The sequence below is a fragment of the Puma concolor genome, chromosome A3, assembly GCF_028749965.1.
Source record: "Puma concolor isolate L17-30 chromosome A3, mPumCon1.1.hap2, whole genome shotgun sequence".
Classification (NCBI taxonomy): domain Eukaryota; kingdom Metazoa; phylum Chordata; class Mammalia; order Carnivora; family Felidae; genus Puma; species Puma concolor.
Window position 1 is genome coordinate 45,387,743 of NC_141669.1, and position 21,401 is coordinate 45,409,143.

The 21,401-nt window shown below is 41.4% G+C and overlaps 1 protein-coding gene and 1 long non-coding RNA gene across 5 annotated transcripts in view; one reads left to right on the plus strand and one right to left on the minus strand.

The window, feature by feature from the left end:
- Positions 1-21,401, minus strand: part of CTNNA2 (catenin alpha 2) — a 1,114,437-nt gene that overhangs the window by 556,531 nt on the left and 536,505 nt on the right. The gene's annotated exons all lie outside the window — the stretch shown is intronic.
- Positions 4,788-7,942, plus strand: LOC147582418 (uncharacterized). The gene is made up of 2 exons (XR_015249087.1): positions 4,788-4,889; positions 7,362-7,942. It is a non-coding gene; the product is annotated as an uncharacterized LOC147582418 (long non-coding RNA).

Sequence of the window (21,401 nt, forward strand, 5' to 3'; positions counted from 1 at the left end):
TATTCCCTGTCTTAGATCTGGTTGCAATCTTCACTTGTTACAGAAGGGATAGGAATGTGGAAGAAAGTATTGCAAGAAGGAGCAAAAAAAAGAGTGCATTTCTCTGATCATCAGATGACAGTGTTTGGTTAGTGCTTTTGGTTTTTCTTCCTTAACCATTTTCCATAAGGCTAGTTGACTTGTAATGTGGCAGGGGCCTAAAAGATTTTCAAATGTGGACTTATTTTTTTTCTTCACTTTGAAAGGGCTTCCATACAGGTTAACTTGGCCATGTTGATGGTTTACAAAGGGGTGTGTGCATGTCTGCTTGTCTGTCTGCCGTCTCAGGGGAGTAGTGACTTGCATGAAGAGTAGAAAAAAGAGCAATGTGGTATCAAAAAATAAAGGGTAGTAGGAAAGAGATTTGAGGGTGAATAAGGTTTCTCTGGTTCAAATAATTTTTTTTCTTTTTCAAGTCAATTTTTAAAACAACTTATATCATGTCGTTGGGAAAGGTGAAATTCATTGGAGTTTGATATTTTACAGGAAATGAACAAAGTGAGAAAGGAAAGAGGGAGGGAGGAGAGAATTTTCTTATCACAAGTTTCTGAAAGGAGCCATCCCCAGTGTTTATGGACTGCCACTTATCATTGGAGATACATACCATCAGATAATGAAAACAGCCCCCACATGTTTTAAAATCTCCCATTTAAAATTTAAATTCATTAGTTTATGAGCTGCTGGGAATTGACAGCTTTACACCCCAATCCTCCTTGCAATTTATGTAAAGCATGCCATAAAATGCAATAGGGGAGCATCTCCAAGAGAAAACACCAAACACAAATTGCTAAATAAAAATGCAGCTGAAGCCGATTTGCTGTGGGTCATATAACCGAGAATGTCGTTTTTATTAAGGGGAAGTTCTTAAGCATTTACTCCTCACCCAGCTATGCTTTTTTACCAACATTTAAAATATTAATGTACTGTTTTTATTGCTTCCCTCCTCTAAACGGTATTTGTGTTACTGGTCCCACACACACGAAATATGTCCCATGTATCTGCAATGTGGCAGGTGTTTCTTTTTGGGTAGCGGGAGGGTGTGTGAGCCTCTGAGTGCTTTCTGACAGTGTGTTTTCTCTAGACTGTCGTGTCCTGACTTTAGAAATTTTTAATTATATGACATCTTGATATATACCAGAAATTAGACTTCAGAAACACATGGAGCTTTGTATCAGATCTGTCTTCAATGTGGATATTTAGTTCCTGCTTTTATGACAAAGTTCAGTAGGTCAGGACTGTGAGTTTAAGATGTTGCCAACAGGAGGGATAAAAGGTGAATGAAGGAACCAGGTTTCCAAAGGAATGATGTATCTGCAGGGATCTCCACACATGTTCTCTCCAAATGGGGAAGCCCTGAACGCCTTTTACAGTTCATGTTTTCTGAATTATGTCCAAGAAAATGTTGCCTATTCTAACATCACCTTCTACAATGCCACCACGTTCAATACATGGGAGACAGGATGTGCAAGAAGCTGAATGATCGGGCCGCCACACTGGAACTTCCAGGCTAACATGGAGCGTTGAACTTACAAAGGCTCAATGACATGCAGGGCTCTTCTGAAATTATTTTAGGCAAACTCTGATTCCACAAGAAAAGGACTCTCTGCAGGCAGGGCCTGCTCTTCAACTTGGTATTCCCAGCACATGACAGAGTTTTTAGCTCATTGGAGGTGCTCACATGGCCTCCAGGAGATTTTTTTTTTCCTCTGCATGGAACAGCCATACCAGCCACACCACCCTTGCCTGGGTGAGCACTCTCCTTATAATACTTCACCGACCTCCTCCTCCCTCTTGTACATTGCTTTTCCCATTTTGCCTTACATTGTAGCCATGTTTTCTTCTCTTCAAAAATATGTGTCAGGTGGGAGCAGACACTATCTTTTATATTTTCAAGAATCTCCATAGACCTTTGTACAAAGAACAATAATCATGTGGTGGGGAGTAGGGTGTGCCTGCAGGGGAGTTTTTGGATAATCCATCAGGCCAACTAGCACACTCACCAGCACCTCAGACAGCATGGGACACAGAGCAGACACGCAGTAAATATTAGTTAATTGAGAAAGTATACTTTTTAAAAACATTACTTATTTTGATGGGGTAAGAGGGGCAGAGAGAGAGAGAGAGAGAGAGAGAGAGAGAGAGAGAATTCTAAGCAGGCTCCATGGTCAGCGTGTGGAACCCAGCACTAAGCTCTATGTGGGGCTCAATCTCACAACCATGACATCATGACCTGAACCAAAATCAAGAGTTGGATACTTAACCAACTGAGCCACACAGTGCCTCAAGTATACTTTCCATTGTAAATGTTCTTGAAGGCAGCGACTGAATCTTAATTTCTTTGCATCAGTGAGGGAGATCATCCCTGGCAGTGCTCCTTTCAGAGGAGAAATCAAATAGGACTCACAGTTCTTGTAAAACTTAAAGAAAACCATGCCATTCCCTTAGCTTGTGTCTAGGACAAGATAAAAGGAACGGAGAAGCATGGAAGATAGGCCAGGCTTCACAAAGCACACGGGATAAGGGTAAGCACCAAATGCCCCTGGCAAAACAAAACACACACTAAAAACTAAAAGCAAACAAAATAAAAAGGCAACACCACATGGAGCCAGAAGATGTTTGCTAGATATTACAAAGAGCCAGCCAGGACCAATCCCGAAAATGTCCCACTGACTCATTCCTGCCACCACTACTCCATTACTTTAGCAATTCCCTAACTGGTCTCCCTGCTCATTCTTGACCCCTTTAATTGATACACTACACTGAGGCTAGCATGACTGTTGTAAACTATAATTAATTCATGCCATTCTCCTGCCTAAAATCCTTCATTTACACCCAACAGAAAATAGGCCAAAACACAACGTCCTTCATCACAAGACCCACACTCACTTTTCTGCTCCTCACTGGCCACCTTCCACACATCTGCATTCTTCACTTTAGACACAGGAACCATCCTGTCATGGCTCTGCACCTGCTGTTCCCTTTACCTAGAGCATCTATACTCCATCTCTTCCCAATACTCAGATCAAACCTCGCCCCATCCCAAGGACCTTCAATGGTCCTCCCAGTTGAGCCCCTACATGGCAGCCATTTTCCAGTTAGTCTATTTGTCAAAACTAAATGTGTTGTAGTTACAAAGTTGTCTTTGATCTCTGTAGGCTGTGTACCCAACACTTGACCTAGATTCTAGTCAGTGCTTAATAGATGGTTGAATAAATGAGTGAATGAAAAAGTATGTCTATTTAACACTGAATAGATTCACGTGCGATGCAGTTATGTCTCTGGGTATCTTTGTTTTGTGACAACTGAAATCTCTCCCTACCTTTTATTTCAATCATCATTTTTAATTTTTTTTAACGTTTTATTTATTTTTGAGACAGAGAGAAAGCATGAATGGGGGAGGGGCAGAGAGAGAGGGAGACACAGAATCTGAAGCAGGCTCCAGGCTCCGAGCCATCAGCCCAGAACCCGATGCAGGGCTCGAACTCACAGACCGCGAGATCGTGACCCGAGCTGAAGTCGGATGCTTAACCGACTGAGTCACCCAGGTGCCCCTCAATCATCATTTTTAAATTTTTTTATTTTTATTTTATTTTTTACATTTATTTATTTTTGACAGAGACAGAGCACAAGTCGGGGAGGGGCAGAGAGAGAAGGAGACAGAATCTGAAGCAGGTTCCAAGCTGTCAGCACAGAGCCCCACGCGGGGCTCGAACTCACAAACTGTGAGATCATGACCTGAGCTGAAGTCGGGCACTTAACCGACTGAGCCACCCAGGCACCCCTTCAATCATCATTTTTAAATCATCATTTTATATATAATATATAAGATATAAGATATATGCTGTGTTAAGCAAACGTTCATTTTAACTGTACATTCAAAGAGTTTGAAAATTTTGTATGCCTTTGTAACTACCATCATAATCAGGATACAGACTGTTTCCATCACCCAAAACGTTCCCTTGCACTCCACCTCCATGCTCCTCTCATTCTTGCTGCCAGACAATCACTAATTTAACTTCTGTCACTATATTTTCATTTGTTTTTTTTTTTTTTTTAATAATCTTCTTTACATAGAATCATACAGTATGCATTCTGAGGTGGGCTTGTGTAGCTCAGCAGAATGCTGAGATTCATCTGTTTAGTTGTTTTTGTTTTTGTGTTTTTTTTGAGAGAGAGAGAGACAGAGAGAGAAAGTGAAGGAGAGGGGCAGAGGGAGAGAGAGAGAAAATCTTAAGTAGGCTCCATGCTGAGCATGGGAGTCGATCCCAAGACCCTGGGATCATGACCTGAGCCAAAACCAATAGTTGGACCCTCAACTGACTGAGCCATCCAGGAACACTGAATAGTATTCCATCAGATGCACATATCATGCAAATTTGTTGACAGAAATATAGGTTGTTTCTAGTTTGGAGCTATTATATATAAAGATGATATGAAAATTAATATATAAGTATTTGTATCAACATAGTTTTCATTTCACTTGAGTAAAATACTGGAAGTATCACTGTTGGGTTGTATGGTAAGTATATGTTAACAAAGAAACTGCCAAACTGTTTTCTGAGGTGGCTGTACAATTTTACATTCTCTTCAGAAATGTATGAGCATTTATTCTGTTATTCCCTGTCTTTTCTAACACTTGGCATCATCAAGCTTTTTAATTTTAGCCATTTTAGTAGATCTCTAATTTTTTAAAGCATCCCTTACTTAGCAACTGTTTCCTTGTTGTGAATTCTAGAACCTAGAGGAGTTGTATACTTCCCTTAGGAGAGAATGTTAACTTGGTTGTAAGACTCTTTGGCTATTGAGCAGGATGCCAAGATAAATAGGACTCAAGACACAAATGATGAAAGGTAGGGACAAAGTGAGATCCAAGTGGACAAGTCCACAGAGAACATGTATTTAGAGAAAAAATAAATAAAAGAATGTGACTTAGAATTCAGTTTAAGGCTGAGAAGTTCACAGTTATGTTGAGGAAAAGAAAACTCATGGTTTCCTGGGAGCCCACCTCTATTCCCTAGATTGGCATAGGCCTGAGCACTGAAGAGGTCCTCAGTAAATACTGGCTGATTTCCTTTTTAAGGATGGGGAGTACTTTGTGGCATTGATGTCATTTTATGTTATTTTTTAAAATTTATTTCTTTAAATTCAAGTTAGTTAACACACAGTGTAGTATTGATTTCAGGAGCAGAACCCAGTTTCACCACTTACATGTAATATCCAGTGCTCAATCCCAACAAGTGCCCTCCTTAATGTCCATCACCCATTTAGCCCATCCCCCCCACCCACCTCCCCTCCAGCAACTCTTTTGTTCTTTGTATTTAAGAGTCTCTTATGGTTTGCCTCCCTCTCTGTTTTTGTCTTATTTTTGCTTCCCTTCCCCTATGTTCATCTGCTTTGTTTCCTAAATTCCACGTGAGTGAAATCATATGATATTTGTTTTTCTTTGACTGACTTATTTTGCTTAGCATAATACACTCTAGTTTATCCACATTGCAAAAGTCAAGATTTAATTTTCATCACCAAGTTATATTCCATCATATATATGTACCACATCTTCTTTATTCATCAGTCAATGGACATTCAGGCTCTTTCCATAATTTGGCTATTGTTGATAGTGCTATATAAACATTGGGGTGCACGTGCCCCTTTTAATCAGCACTCCTGTACCCTTTGGATAAATACCTAGCAGTGCTAGGTATTGCTAGGTCATAGGGTAGTTCTATTTTTAATTTTGTGAGGAGCCTCCACACTGTTTTGCAGAGTGGCTGAACCAATTTGCATTCCCATCAACAGTGCAAAAGGGTCCCCCTTTCTCCACATCCTCGCCAACATCTGTTGTTTCCTGAGTCGTTAATTTTAGCCATTCTGACAGGTGTGAGGTGGTATCTCATCATGGTTTTGATTAGTATTTAACTGATAATGAATGATGTTGAGCATTTTTTCATATGTCTGTTAGCCATTTGGATTCTGGAGGTTCTTTGGAAAGTGTCTATTTGTGTCTTCTGCCCATTTCTTCACTGGATTATTATTATTATTTTTTTTTGAGTGTTGAGCTTGTTAAGTTCTTTATAGATTTTGGATACTAACCCTTTATACAATATGCCATTTGCAAAAATGATGTCATTTTAAATGAAGGCTTGATAATTTCTTATCAGAAAGACAGACATAATAAGGAAACACATAAATTCTTGTATCTATTTCTTATTGTTACTAAGTAAGCCATAAGCTAATGGGAAGCAAAGTACTGAAACTACCTAGGGCCCTTTTCCTTATAGTGTCTCCAGCCATACAATGTACATAATTGGTGATGAGTAAACACTGTACAGTGTGTTTAGAATGTTGTTTAGAATGTTTAGAATGTTGGCCTAACATACAGGTAGATCCAGAAGAAAATAGTTTGTACATATTTATTTTTATAGTAGTCAATTTCTTGAGAGCTCGGTGTCATATACACTTTGCTAAGGAAGTTGTATGTAGTATGTCATTTAATCCTATACAAGCTTAGGAGGTAAACAGTATTATCACCTTCATTTTTCCCTGGAGGAAAATGAGACAGAGAGAGTAAAGTAAATGGCCAAAAGTGAAAAGGGGAGTAAGTTGGGAAGTCCAGACCAGAGTTTAGATCCAAGTGACTCCAAAACTCTTGCTCTCAACTGTTATACTCTGAGCCGAGACAAAGTGCATATCAGAAGTCACCCAGCTTTATCAACCTGCATGTTGTCGAGATATCTACCATTAGACATTACTCCTTTGGTAGAAACTGTAGGATGTTATTATCCATCAGTAACACGGAGCCATAGGTAACTCTCATCATTAACACTAGTTACTATCTTGGATGGTACAAAATGGGCATTTTAGGAGCAGAGATATATGGAAAATACAGGAAAAGCATATGTATGTTTATGTACCTACCTCAGTAACCTCATAGGGCAGGCAAGGAGCAGAATGAAGGAGACAGAAGTGCAAAACCAAAAAGAGAGAGAGAAAAGGAAAGGTATATAGATGAGATGGTGGAAAAGAATCAAGGACACAGTGGTTTTGACGGACTCTCCTGGAAAATGACATTCTCTATACAATCTTATAGCAATAGCACAGATTTTTGCAAGGACTTCAGATCTAGGTTCATGTATGGTTCAGCCAGGATCTAGTAGATATCTGGTAAAATATGTGTGAGGCATGGTATCTAATGTGAACATTGGAGACACACAATTTACAAGATTATTTTGGGGATTCCACATGATGAGCATCTCATAAACCGCTTGCCACTGATTATTCAACAAAACTCATCTTGTTTCCTTTCCCCCCCGCCCCCGGACCTTTAGGATCAAGCAGCCTTTATTGCACAGGTGGTCACAGAGGCGGAAGAAGCCAAAGGCCATGTCCTGCACAGTGCAACTGCCTCAGAAGTGCAGGAGGCAGGTTGTTTGATCTCATTCTGCTCTTAGAACACATCGTGCTGTTCAAAGGCTCCTCCACCACACTCCACACATGCACACAGATACACAATGAGGAACGTGGGAGTCACATTGTCATCGTGCCACCTTCTCGAGCTCACCTACTCTTTGCAAGAGAATGTCAAGATTTTAAATAGCATTTTACTTACATCATTTGAAACGGGAAATGCCATTCATCATCAAGCTACTATCTGTTTAAGTACTTTGTGCATGGTGATTTGGTATGGTTGATACCTGTAATTAATGAGATGGGATCTGTTATTTACCTCAAAACAAGTTTTTTTTAGGGGCCCCATATGATGGAGTGCTCTTTGCATAATATGCTTCTTTAATGAGCACAATTGTTTTTTGACCAAAATGTTATCTGCAAGCTTAGCCCATTAATCACATTGTTAAATACATACCAAATAAATAATTGTGTAAATAAATATTTTTTAATCTGGATGAAATCTCCTCTTCCTAACATTATTCTCAAAAATCATTTGATGATTCCCCAGCTCAACCACTGACTCAGTAGAGCTAAGAATCCAAACCAGGTTTGGGGGAAAAGAGCTCTGGGTTCCATCACTACAGATCTATAGGGTGACGTTAGAAACATTAGGCTACCTGCAGAAAAACATTTGAACCGGGGTTGTGGTAAATCATAGGAAAAGCTCATGATGACAAGAAGCTATTAAATATAATGTTCTAGAAGAAATTTTAGTGACATTGAGAAATGCTTAATAGATTATTGTGAAAGCTACAAAACACCATATATGGCATGACTCCCATCCTGTAAGAGTGTATATGTGTGAGATGCCTATTATATAAACCAAAGATGCCCTCTGTGTATTGACTCCTAGGATGTATAATTTTTTACTATAGGCTGAGACACATTTTTACACATAAAATTATTTTAATAAGCAGATTTTTAGCCACTTAGAGATTGCCTACTTTGCATTCCCCTGAAGCTGCACTCAACATCTGTAGCATAGATAAAATAAGTCCAGGGCTATAAAGACCCCAAGCTACTGCTGCCCTTCAGAGCTTTCTCTAAGTGTTTTTTGTTTTGTTTTTGTTTAGAGAGAGATAAAGCACAAGTGGGGGGGGGGGGGAGGTAGAGGCAAAGGGAGAGAGACAGAGAATCCCAAGCAGGCTCTAAGATTAGTGCAGAGCCTGACAAGGCAGACACCGGGCTTGATTCCACGACCCTGGGATCCTGAGCAGAAATCAAGGGCTGGATGGACCCTCAACCGACAGAACCAACCAGGTGCCCCTCTTTTTAAGTGTTTTTTTTTTTTTTAAAGTAATCTCTACACCCAACATGAGGCTCAAACTCACAACCCCAAGATCAAGAATCACATGGTCTTCCAAAGGAGTGCAGCCACTCTGGAAAACAGTGTGGAGATTCCTCACAAATTAAAAATAGATGTACCCTATGGCCCAGCAATAGCACTGCTAGGAATTTACCCAACGGTAAATACAGGAGTACTGAGGCATAGGGGCACTTGTACCCCAATGTTTATAGCAGCACTTTCAACAACAGCCAAATTATGGAAAGAGCCTAAATGTCCAACAACTGATGAATGGATAAATTGTGGTTTATATACACAATGGAATACTATTGGCAATGAGAAGAATGGCATAGAATAATACGGCGATGAGAAAGAATGAAATATGGCCTTTTGTAGCAATGTGGATGGAACTGGAGAGTGTGATGCTAAGTGAAGTAAGTCAGGCAGAGAAAGACAGATGCCATGTTTTCACTCTTATGTGGATCCTGAGAAACTTAACAGAAGACCATGGGGGAGGGGAAGAAAAAAAAAAAGTTAGAGAGGGAGGGAGCCAAACCATAAGAGACTCTTAAAAACTGAGAATAAATTGAGGGTTGATGGGAGGTGGGAGGGATGGGAGGGTGGGTGATGGGCACTGAGGAGGGCACCAGTTGGGATGAGCACTGGGTGTTGTATGGAAACCAATTTGACAGTAAATTTCATATAAAAACAAAACAAAAACCAAAAAACAAACAAACAAAAAACAAAGGGGCCAGCAAAGCACCCCATGCCCTTCACAGCTTTCTGACCCAGAGACTCCCCGCATGCTATTGAGCCACATCACTTAGATCCCTCTTTTCCTCAAAGGTCCCATGCCCTCCTCCTCTTCATACTTGCTGCCTCCAGGCATTAGCCTCTGAACAAATGCCTGCCCTGAGGGACATGCCCAGGCAAGCCTGTCCTTGGAGAGCCCAACCAGGCCAGTGTGTGCTGCTGCCACCTTGTGGTCATGTCTTTTTTCCTTCGCTTAGCCCCCAGATCCCTTGGATCTCTGAAAATGTCACCTTAGGTCTCTCATCTCCAGGAGGTCTAGAGAATACTGGCTGCAATATCATATCACCAACCCACATTTCTACAAATATTTTCAGTGCTTACGATGTGATTTTTACCTTTGTAGGAAGCTTCTGGCTTCTACTCATGATTGCTTCACTTCAATTGATTCAAATATGAAAATCAGTCTTCTTGCCTTCATTTCTACATAAAAATATACTCATACAACACATTTGTGCAACAGACGTAACTGGAGGTTTGATGCTGAGTTGGAGGATGTTTTACAATAAGATCCAAGTGAACATCGAGCTCTGCTGTTCTTGGAAGTATTTTCTAGAAGCCCTCCCATCACAAGCTCCTCTCTGGCCCCTTACCCTTCCTATTTCCTCACAGATTCTCTCTCTTCACTATCTCTTCTCCCCCCCTACTCCCCGTATCAGCCCCCAATAACATGGTGGTCACAGGCAATTTTAGCAGGAAGGGGTGGGGCCAGCATTGTGCCAGAGTTTTAGATTGATAGAAAAGAGATGAGTGGGTTCCCAATAGCATCTATCATCTTGGGGATACTTTTTGTTTATTTACAATAAGCATTCTGGGTTTTGAGAGATGTGTCATAGGAGAAGAGACACAAAATCTTAGAGCCAAATATGCTACCCAAAAGAGAAGACAAATAAAATAAACAATACAGAGCAGCAGGATACCCAAGAAGGCACTTTTCAAAGCTTACACACTGCAGAAATTCTGGGGAAAAGTGAGCTTGAGTGCCCAGGAACCTGGTACCTGGCAGAGGGGAAGCAGAGCTTGAAACTCTGTTAGGGGGATGCTGTGGGGGAGGGGCCATGGGAAGAGAAGGGAAAGGTAGAATGACATTTTAGAGGAGGAATGTGATCTGTGCAGTCGCCAATGTGAGAAGTCTGGGGAATTCTGACTAGTCCAATTTGCCTGGAAAAACGGTAGGAGGAATGAAAAGTAGGCTCTTATAAGAGAGCCAGATGGAGCTAGATTAGGGAGAGATTAAGATACCAGGCTAAGGTTCTGCACTATACTTTAAGTCAGAGTTTCTCTAATTGAGAATATGTGAAGCCCTCTGTGTCTCTCTATAGACTTCAGTTTAAGAAGCATTGCATGACTTGGAAAAGGATCAAAATCTGCCAATACATTAGATTCCCTTGCCAGGGCATTTGGAACTCTTCCTTTTCTCCTAAGTCTTAGTCTGTCTCTCTCTTTCTCTTTCTCTGTCTCTCTCTCTCATACACACACACACACACACACACACACACACACACACACACACACACACAACTTTGCTTTGCAGGAGCCTCACTTCACTATTTTCATTTGGAAGTTTTGCCTAAATCCAAGAATCCCTTTGTCCTATTTCTAAATCACAGCTCACATGTACTACCACCTTTGAGACTAAGTGTTCAATCATTCAACAACCAGCCCCACGACCCCTGCCATTGTTCCCATCTACTACCAAGTAGTATGTATAAGCCTGAGCAGCATTTGAGAAAAGAATCTTCCCTTCCCTCCATCCCAGTCTCTCATCTCTCAGACTAAGTGCAAGCTGGGACCCTGCTCAGAGTTATTGAATGGAAGGGCCAGTAATGACTTATCAGTCTGGGTGAGAGAAGTCTATTACCTGCCAACCATACATCAAGTGATTTTCATCTCAGGTTCACACACCATGGCAGGAAGCCCACAGTGGGAGCAGAGCAGTAAATTCTCTCCAGGGCTAATAAAACTTTGTAGTGGGCAACAACGACAGACAAGGTCTTGATTGCAGCATGTGAGGTGGCAATTTCTGAATGAGTAACCAAATCTATATTTCAAAGTAAAAACTTAGAGATGCTTTCAAAGGAAGGCATTCAACAGAGCAGGATTCTACAATTGAAAGCACAAAATTGGGGGGTGGTACTTTTCACCAGAATATTATTTACCATCTCACTGTCCCCGCTTGTTACAATTCTTCCATCTAATGTGTTTGGTCCTATAGTTTTTCAAAGGTGGGGTCCATTTTTCCTTTCTGTGACTCACCACCAGCTGGATCACAGTAGCAATGAGGAAAATACAAAAGTGCTATACAGAAAGGTTCAAGGTTGGGGATGAAATGATGTGAAGTTCCTTGTAGTAGGTTGAATAATGGCCTCCAAAGCTATCAGATCCTAATCCCTCGAACCTGAAAACATTACGTTATTTGGAAAAAGAGTCTTTGCAGATATGATTAAGTTAAGGATTTTGACATAGGGGGCTTATCCTGTATTATCTGGTTGGGCCCTAAAAGCAATCACATGTATCCTTATAAGGAAGGCAGAGGAAGGAAGAGGCAACAAAGACAGACAGAAAGGAGAGGGCAATGTGACCATGGGGACAGAGATTGGAGTGATCTGGACAAAGAATGCCAGCAGCCACCAGAGGTGAAGAGATGAGGAACAGACTGTCGCCTAGAACATTTAGAAAGAGTATCAGCAGGCTGATATCTAGATTTTGGCACACTGAAACTGATTTTGGATTTCTAGATTCTCAAACTATTAAGGAATAAATTTTTGTTACTTTAAGGAATCAAGTGTGTGGTAATTCGTTACAGAAGCACAGGAAACTAATACATTCCCCAGACACAATCCCCTTATATAGGATACTCTTGGAAAATACCCAGGAAGTATTTCTGCCTGGGCATCACACCATTGGTTGTAGAGTAGACTTAAATACAAAACTGCCTTATTTGGAGGACTGGAGTGCCCATCTCAATTTTACTGGAAAGTCAGAGCAAATTAGAATAGGCTTACTCACAGCTCCAAAGGGTTAAACAAGCCTGTGGCTAAATCATCCATCACTCCACGAATTCTGGCTCATTCTACCTGCCACTAGCTAAGGGCATAGGGACTACGTCTCATAGAAGAACATGAGAGATGTTGATGGTGACGCTTTGATAACAACTGCCAGATTTCTGAACCTAGGAGAGGGTTCTGACTGGCCATTCACCATTTCCTGTGGTCTCCTCTCCCCAACTCCCACTCCCCAACTCCAAAGTTTAAAAAAAAAAGTTTAAAATGAATAGTCAAAAACCTCAGTATCAAATAAAAATGAATTGTAATTTGGCAATAGCCTCCAATCATATACTTGTGCTTTCAGCATCAAAGACGACGTGGGCTATTTTAATAAACAGTAAGATGAAAAGCAGCGAGCCAACAAAGCGTGACAGGATTAGAAAAAAATCACAGCAATGTGCAAGGAGTTGCAATTATATTTCCAGTTAAAGAGAGACGGAGGAAGTTCAACTCCATTTTCAGCAATTTGCATGTTTCCCACAAAGAGCTTTGCTCTAGTTAATGGCCAAGATGATAAAGAGGAAAAGCACGACCTCCCAGTTACCTAGCGCCATTCCCTGCGGGGTCTCTAGGTACTTCAAAGCACTTAGCACACTCAATTCTGTGGCTTCTCTTCCAGAAAATGGCCTCCAGGACTGTGCCTGCAAGCAGCATTGTGAGGCTCTCTTTGGTAATCCTCAGCTTCTGCCTTCTGAATCTTTCTCCCTTCTCTTTCTCTGTCTTTCCATCAAGCCAGTGCTTCTATGCCTGCCCTCCCTCCCCACACCAAAACAGCTGTATTAGCTGTCTATTGTTGCATAACACATCACCCTGGAACCTACAGGCTTGGGGCAACAACAAACATTTACTATCTCTCACAGTTTCTGTGGGTCAGAAACTGGAGAGCAGCCAAGCTGAGTCCTTGCGGCTTGTGGTCCCTCAGGAGGCTGTAGTCATCTCAAGGCTTGAGTGTAGCTGGAGTGTCCACTTCCAAGTAGGCTCACTCACAGGGTTGGCAGGTTTGTACTTGCTCTCAATAAGTGGCCTTGGGTTCTTGACACATGGAAGTCTCCATATGTTTGCTTCAGTAGCTTCATGACCAGGCAGCTGGCTTTCCCAAGAGTGAATGATCCAAGAGAGTAAGGTGGAAGCTGCAATGGCTTTTAAGTCTTAACCTCAGAAATCACGTTTCATTTCCATTCTATCCTTTTGGTTACACAGATCAGCTCCATTCATGCAAGAGGAATTTTACACAAGAGCCTGGCTATCATAAGTCAAGGATTATTGGAGGCCATCCTGCAGACTAGCTACAGTAGCTTTTCCCTTAAATCATAGTGGGCATACTAGTCACTATGCCTCTGCAGAGAATAGGAACAAGTTTAGGCATAGTCCTTCTCTCTTATCCTCAAGAAACACATGGCTTTAGCCAATCTTTAAGTTATATGGAGGATTTAGAAGTTATTTGGGGGAGGGAGTTTTATGAATTTAGATCCTATAGGCAACTGCCCATTCCTCAGGTGGACAAACAGAGCTATGACAGGTCGGCAACATTTATTTTTTTCTGGAATGATAACGAAGATGAGGATGACAGCTAATGCTTTGTGAGCTCTATGGCATATGTCATTTTATTTAAATCTTACCCTATCAGGGCATCTGAGTGGCTCAGCTGGTTGAGTGTTCAACTTCGGCTCAGATCATGATCTCACAGTTCATGAGTTCTAGCCCCACAACAGACTCTGCTAACAGGTCAGAGCCTGGAGCCTATTTCAGATTCTGTGTCTCCCTCTCTCTCTGCCCCTCCCCTACTTTCTCTCTCTCTCAAAAATAAACAAACATTAAAAAAATTAAATCTTACCCTATCATGCCCTATTAAATATGGACAGGTGAATTCATTCATTTGCTGAAGGTAAACAATTCAAGAATGGCAGACCTAATATTGGGATCTAAATGGGCAGGCATTATGATCTTTACCACTATATTATCTACTCTCCAAAGAAAAGCCATGAAGCAAAAGATTGCCATCTGCCTCCCCTTAACTAATTTTCCCCAGATTTCTAAAGCTATGGTACTTTCCCCCGCCCCCCCCCCCCAACCCCCAAGCCATTCATGGCAACTAACATTAACAAGAACTACAAATTTCCATGGGTCTATCCAAGACTATGACAGTCTGATCACATAGGGTATCAGTCCACTGATTTCTTACACAAAAATGTCAGGAGAGGGGTGCCTGGGTAGCTCAGTCAGTTAAGAGTCAGACTCTTAATGTCAGCTCACATCTTGATCCCAGGGTCGTTAGTTTAAGCTCCATGTTGGGCTCAGTGCTGTGCATTAAGCCGATCTTAAAAAAAAACAATCTGGGATGCAAGTCAGTAGGAGAGCTTTCGTTTGGAATGCAGACTTGCATTTGTACTAATTTATATTTTAAAATATAAGTCCTTTATACACCTTTCTTCTTCAACAATCTTAACGTGCTAGTTTATTGAAATAGTAAGCATGGTGGACTATTGTAAGCAAAAGTGGCCCTGATTATTCTTCTATCCCTTGCAATGAGACTTTGCCCAGCTTCCTGTTAGGAGATGGAGTTTACTTCTCTTCCCCTCAAATCTCGATGTTGCCATGTGACTTCCTTTGGCCAATGGTTCATTAGAAAATATGACATAACCAGAGACTCTTGAAAAATGCTTGCACTTTGGGGCTTGTCCTCTCTTGCTGCTGGGAATCTTGAGACCACCCTATGAAGAAACTGATGCTAGGCTGCATGGAGGAAAAATGAGGTGACCTTGGCTGATAGCCTGCCAAACACTAGTCATGTGCAGAGGCCAACTTTGACTTTTCAGCTCCAGCTGAGCCACCAGCTGACAGGAGCTTTTTGAGTGAGTCCAGGCAACACGAGTGAAAAAAAATCATCCAGTTGAGCCCAAAGCAAACTGTCAATCAGCAATAAAAAATGAGCCAAGGCATGAGTGTTGTTTTAGCAAAAATGCTAATACAGTAATAAGGCTAAGAGATGGTTCTGTATTGTTTCTCATTGATTAGACCACCTCTAACAGAATCATCTTGGCCTTGTTAAAAAAGCAACTTCTTAGGACCACCTCAGAGAAACTAAATCAGAAATTGAGATCATGGTCAGGAATCTATCATTTTATTTTTTCATCTTATAACTGAAAGTTTGTACCCTTTTACAAATCTTTCTCTGTTTCCCCTACCTGTGAGCCCCTGTGAGTGCCACTCTACTATTTCTATGATTTCCTTTTTTTTTTTTTTTTTGATTCCTCACATAAATGATGCCATGCAACATTTGTCTTTCTTTATCTGGCTTATTTCACTTAGCATAATGCCCTCCAGGTTCATCCATGTTGCCACCAATGGCAGGATTTCCTTATTTTCAAAATCTGAGTAATAATTCAGTGTGTGTATGTGTATATATCACATTTTATCTATTCTTCTATAGATGAATACTTAGGTTGTTTCTATAACTGGGCTATCATGAGTAATGTGACAATGAACATGGGAATACAGATAGGTCTTTAAGATAATGATTTTGTTTCAGAAATCCATCATTTTAAACAATCATCCCCAGATGACTGTTATGCACATGAGCATTGATAACCCAGTCATCATGTTTTACTAGAGAGGTCAGTGCACATGCCAGCTTAGAATGGAGAAGGTTCTGCTTGCTAGACTAGGGCACTGGACATTAAGACAATTATGGTTTTATTGGGTTTCTTCCTCTCCCACCTCCTCCCTTCTTTTCTCTCCTGATCCCTCCCTAGTTCCACACATTTCACTATTGCTTTATGTTTCCAGTAATTGTAACAACTCTCTTTCTTTGTAGTTCATATACTGGTTTGGTTGCACTCAGCCGTGGTCATACGGTCTAAACTACACGATGATTCCTCGAGAGCCCTCAGAAGAGATCCATACCAAATAACTAGGAATGAATAGAGTGTGAATTGCATATTTTGTAAATGATCAAATGTTAAATAGTCTATTATCCCGGGATGGTAACAGCAGGTGTTACAAATACAAATTCAGTGTTGAAGCTCAAGAGAAACAAGAATAAAACAGACAGGAGTGAATGTTCAGGTTTATCAATGCTGTAAAGTACATATTGTCATGATATGTATCTAATTAATAGTTGGTATCTTTCTCTAAGGAATTTCAGAAAATTTCCAGAGATGTAAGCATTCTGGCTTCCTATTCCTCCCATGACTCCAAACCAAAACCTGTTCATCAAGTACAGTCCTAACTGTAGACATCCACATAACGGGTGCACAGAGGCACATTCCACCAAAGTTCTTTACCTGTCTGCCAAAGATTCCTAAATATTATTAGAGCCTTTTTTGGCAATAACTTGGCAAAATTATTTTGGCAATATTCCACAAAGAACATTAGCTTTATTTTTTAAAGATCAATAACTTGTTTTTGATCACATACTGTATGTCAAGATCACTGAATAGGAGAGATAAGTAAACAAACCCTACTCTCAAAGCATTCACAATCCTATTAGGAAACAACAATGAATTGAAGGTTGCAAACCAATAGGAAAAATGTTTGAACTGAGGGCATATGAAGTTGCCTAAAGAAGAGGGAAAGGAGGAGAAAGAAGGCAGAGGAGGGGGAGGAGAAGGGGAAAGAGTGTCACCCCACAACTCTGCTTTGGGAGGATGGAGGTTTCACAAGTATCAATCATAATGCCTGGACTTTGTCTCAGGGAAAGATGTGTAGGCATCTGCCAAAAAGAGAAAGAAAGGCACGCAAAGCATGAGAGAATGTGGCTCACTTGAGGAAGTACAAATATTTGAGTATGTCTTGGGCTCACAGTGCACAAGAGGAGAAGAAGCTGAGAAAAGCAGAATACTATGAGACCAGTCCAAGAAGATTCTTCTGTGTACCACTAACAAATCTGATCCATATTCTCTAGTAATAGGGGGCCAGGGGAAAATGGAGTGAGGTCTTTGAATTAAGGTATCAATTACCCAATTATTGCAAGGTCACCTCAATAGAAACACCTAGTACCTTTGCAGGGACACCAGCTAATTGCTACTCGAAGAGAAAAGCCAAACTCAGGGTAAAAAGGCAATACTCACTGAACTGTGCACTTTAAAGTAAAGTGGTGTGGGGAGCCTGGGTGGCTCAGTCGGTTGAGTGTCCGACTTCGACTCAGCTCATGATCTCACGGCCTGTGGGTTCAAGCCCTGTGTCGGGCTTTGTGCTGACAGCTCAGAGCCTGGAGCCTGCTTCCGACCCAGTGTCTCCCTCTCTCTCTGCCTCTCCCCCATTCTCACTTTGTCTCACTCTGTCTCTCAAAAATAAATAAATGTAAAAAAAATTTTTTTTTAATAAATTGAATTTTATGTAAGCAAATTTTACATAAATTGAGAAAAATTTAAGTATTTTTTACTAAGTATTAAAGGGCAGAAAATATGGCCAGAAAGACTCAAATTCAATTTTCCAAAATTCATCATGAATTCAAAAATATTCCACAAAGAACATTAGCTTTATTTATTTATTTATTTATTTATTTATTTATTTATTTCAACGTTTTTTTATTTATTTTTGGGACAGAGAGAGACAGAGCATGAACGGGGGAGGGGCAGAGAGAGAGGGAGACACAGAATCTGAAACAGGCTCCAGGCTCTTGAGCCATCAGCCCAGAGCCTGACGCGGGGCTCGAACTCCCGGACTGCGAGATCGTGACCTGGCTGAAGTCGGACGCTTAACCGACTGCGCCACCCAGGCGCCCCTAGCTTTATTTTTTAAAGAATGATTTTAGAAAATAAGCATTGTAAAGTTGAAAATAACACGCATCATTTTCTTTTTGAAACCAAGGTGATGCTTATCTTGAAATGCTCAAAGCCACAGCGGCAAAGTCAGCTTTTTCCAAAGTTTCTTGGTAAACCACAGAACAGAGAAGCACAAACAAGCTGAGGGGTTCCCATATCATAGTCTCCTATTCTGACACAATCTGAAAACATTAATTAGGCTCTCAACGTTTCGTCCTACATCTTTTCCCTCACTTTCAGTAGTCTGTCCCTATGCCAAATTCTTGACTCTTCAAGTCTCCACTTCAAATGCTTGTTCATTCACTCATTTACTCGTTCAGTAAAATATTCTGTTTACAGTGTAGAGGTCATGTCCGAGACATGGGGACATGATCTTCTGCCCTCATGCAACTCTCAGCGTAATATGAGAGATAAATTAAAACATTTGAAATACCCTATGGTTAAGGGTAATGATAGACATGTACATATAGGGACAGAGATAAACAAAAAAGAAAAGGGTCAGTGCCACGGACTGGGCAGGGGCAGGGATGAGAGAAGGAAGCACGCAGAGAGACCATGGATGCGGAAGTTTTTCATTTGTCCTCAGAAGGTGGGTTAAGAAGACTTTTGTTTTTGTGTTTTGTGTTCCAGGGAGTTGTTTGATAACATTACTTCATTTTACTATTAAATGAACTCATTAGGTTTCCTAATAATTACTTGCTCATTGTAGAATATTTAAAATGAACAGAAAATGGAAACAAAATTCCAGAGGTAGACACTATTTTAGCTCTGCTTTAGGAGGAATTCTTTCTAAAAGATATATATATTTTTTCCTTTCTGCTCTGGTTTTCTCTTTGGGTCATATACATTCTTACATAATCAGGAATGGAATGCATGCCCAGTTTTGCCTCTTGTTTTTGTATTTCCTTCATTAACTTGAACAGTTTCCTATGTCATTAAATATTCTCTAATACGTAACTTAAATTTTTTAATGATTACATATTATTTCATCCTAGGTTTGCCATGTCTTAGGCTTACCTGGAAGGAGACTCTGAGACAGAGGTTTACAGGCTGGAGTTCTGCTGGGGAGGACACTTTGCAGGTTGTCTGTGAGGGAGTAAGGGATGAAGGACTGGGCAGAGGGAAAGCTTGGAATGTGATGCAGCTGCCGTGGAGGCCCCGGCCCATCCCATAGGGAGTTCAGCTAGGATGGCCCTTCACAGTAGCCCCAGGTAGGGGCACAGGGGTCATGCCGCTGTACCTTTGTGTGATATGATCATTGGATGCGGGCCTATGTAAACTTGGGCAAGGCCAATTCTTTCAACCCAAGCATTGTAAGGCTATCACAGATAACCCAAGGCTATCACAGCAGAGGGACTCAGATGTGAATATTCAATAGCCAACACTCCTGACAGCTGAGGAGATATGTGCCTTGACCCTGAAGGGGAGAAGCAGCAGCAGCATACCATAGCATCTACCGCATGTTAAAATTCATTTATCCAGTATCTTATTTTTGGACGTTTAGGGTATGTTTTGAGAATGTATAGGAATAGAAGAGGGGAGAGCATTCCAGGTTATTGGGACGGGAGAACAAAAGCCTGGAGGCATGAAAAAGAAAGTGAGTAAGCAACACATGACTCCTTATAGCCAAGATGGAGGGTTATAGGCGGACAGTGGTAAGAAGAGATGGGCGGGAGAGGTAGGCAGCTGGGGGCTGGGCCACGGGGTTTAGAGTTTATCTTCTAAGAAATGGAAAACATTGAGTGCTTTGCCCAGAAGCAGCTGCTTCTGCTCAGGATACAGTGTTCTCGTTCAGTCCTGAGCTGAGAGGCCTCGAGGTAGCAAAGTTGCCATCAGACCCTCTGACACATCAGCCATAATTTGCAGGGACCCCTCCAGTTGTGTCTGCCTTTATCCAACTATGGTGAGAGCCCAGCCCAAGGAGCCTTCAGGTCTTGATCCACGTCTCTTCCCAGTGTCCAACAAGGTGGCACCTGAAGAGGTATAACTGAGTTCAGTGAGGTTATGGAGGGGGCCTGCGCAGGGGAGTCATGGGCAAGAGGCCAACATGTATACAATGTATACAATGTGTTTCAACTGGAGGCACAGAGGCAGTGCCCTTTCCCAGCATGCCTCTTCCTTGCTCACTCCACCCCTCCCCCAACCATGTGGACTGGCCAAGACTGAGAAATCCTGGTGTACAGAGACAAAACATCACTTTCTGGTTGAGTATCCTAATAGTTTAATTTCTTCCCCTGATTGATCAATTGATTGGCCGATTGACATTTGGAAGAGATGAGCTGAGAATAGGTAGTAGAGATGAATCATGGTGGGAAATTTTTTCCTAAATGCCAAGCGGTGTCAGCAAGGCAGCAACACATAGTTCTGGTCACTATGAATGAATAAAGATCTTGGCTCTAGGCAAGAAATCCCCATTGTTTAAGTTTGTCAGGCCTTATTAAGCCAATGGCTCTGTGCTGATTGCAAACAGGGTGGGGTGGGCGAGAGAGCAAATGTGTTGCCATGGTGACAAGGGGAGAAGTAATTTGCGTGGGCACAGCGATTGTCTTGATTCTAGGAAGTCGAGAGATAGGCTCACAGGCTGATGGGTAGAAATGGCTCTGAATCTCTCGGAATCATTAGGAATCAGTGATACGGACCCACTATCTTAACAGCATGCTGGTATCCAAGCGACTAAAATATGCCTTGACACGCTGAGAGAATCCAGGAGACTCCCTGACACTTGAAAAGAAGCAAAGTACTAATGGCTTAGTCAGGGTAGCTCAGATGCTATTGACTCAAATTTGGAGATTCAAAACCTTGCAAAAGCAAGGTTTCGATGTTCATTTATTCAATGCAAAATATATACCGGGCAACAGGTGCCATACACTGTTCTAAGTCCAGGATGTCATAAGCCCCTCTTTTTATCGATCATACCCGGTGAGGCAGGTTGGCTCACAGACTCTGCCCTGCATGAGGAACTTGCTGCAATACGTGACAGGGGAGCCCAGCAAGGCAACCTGACTACATACC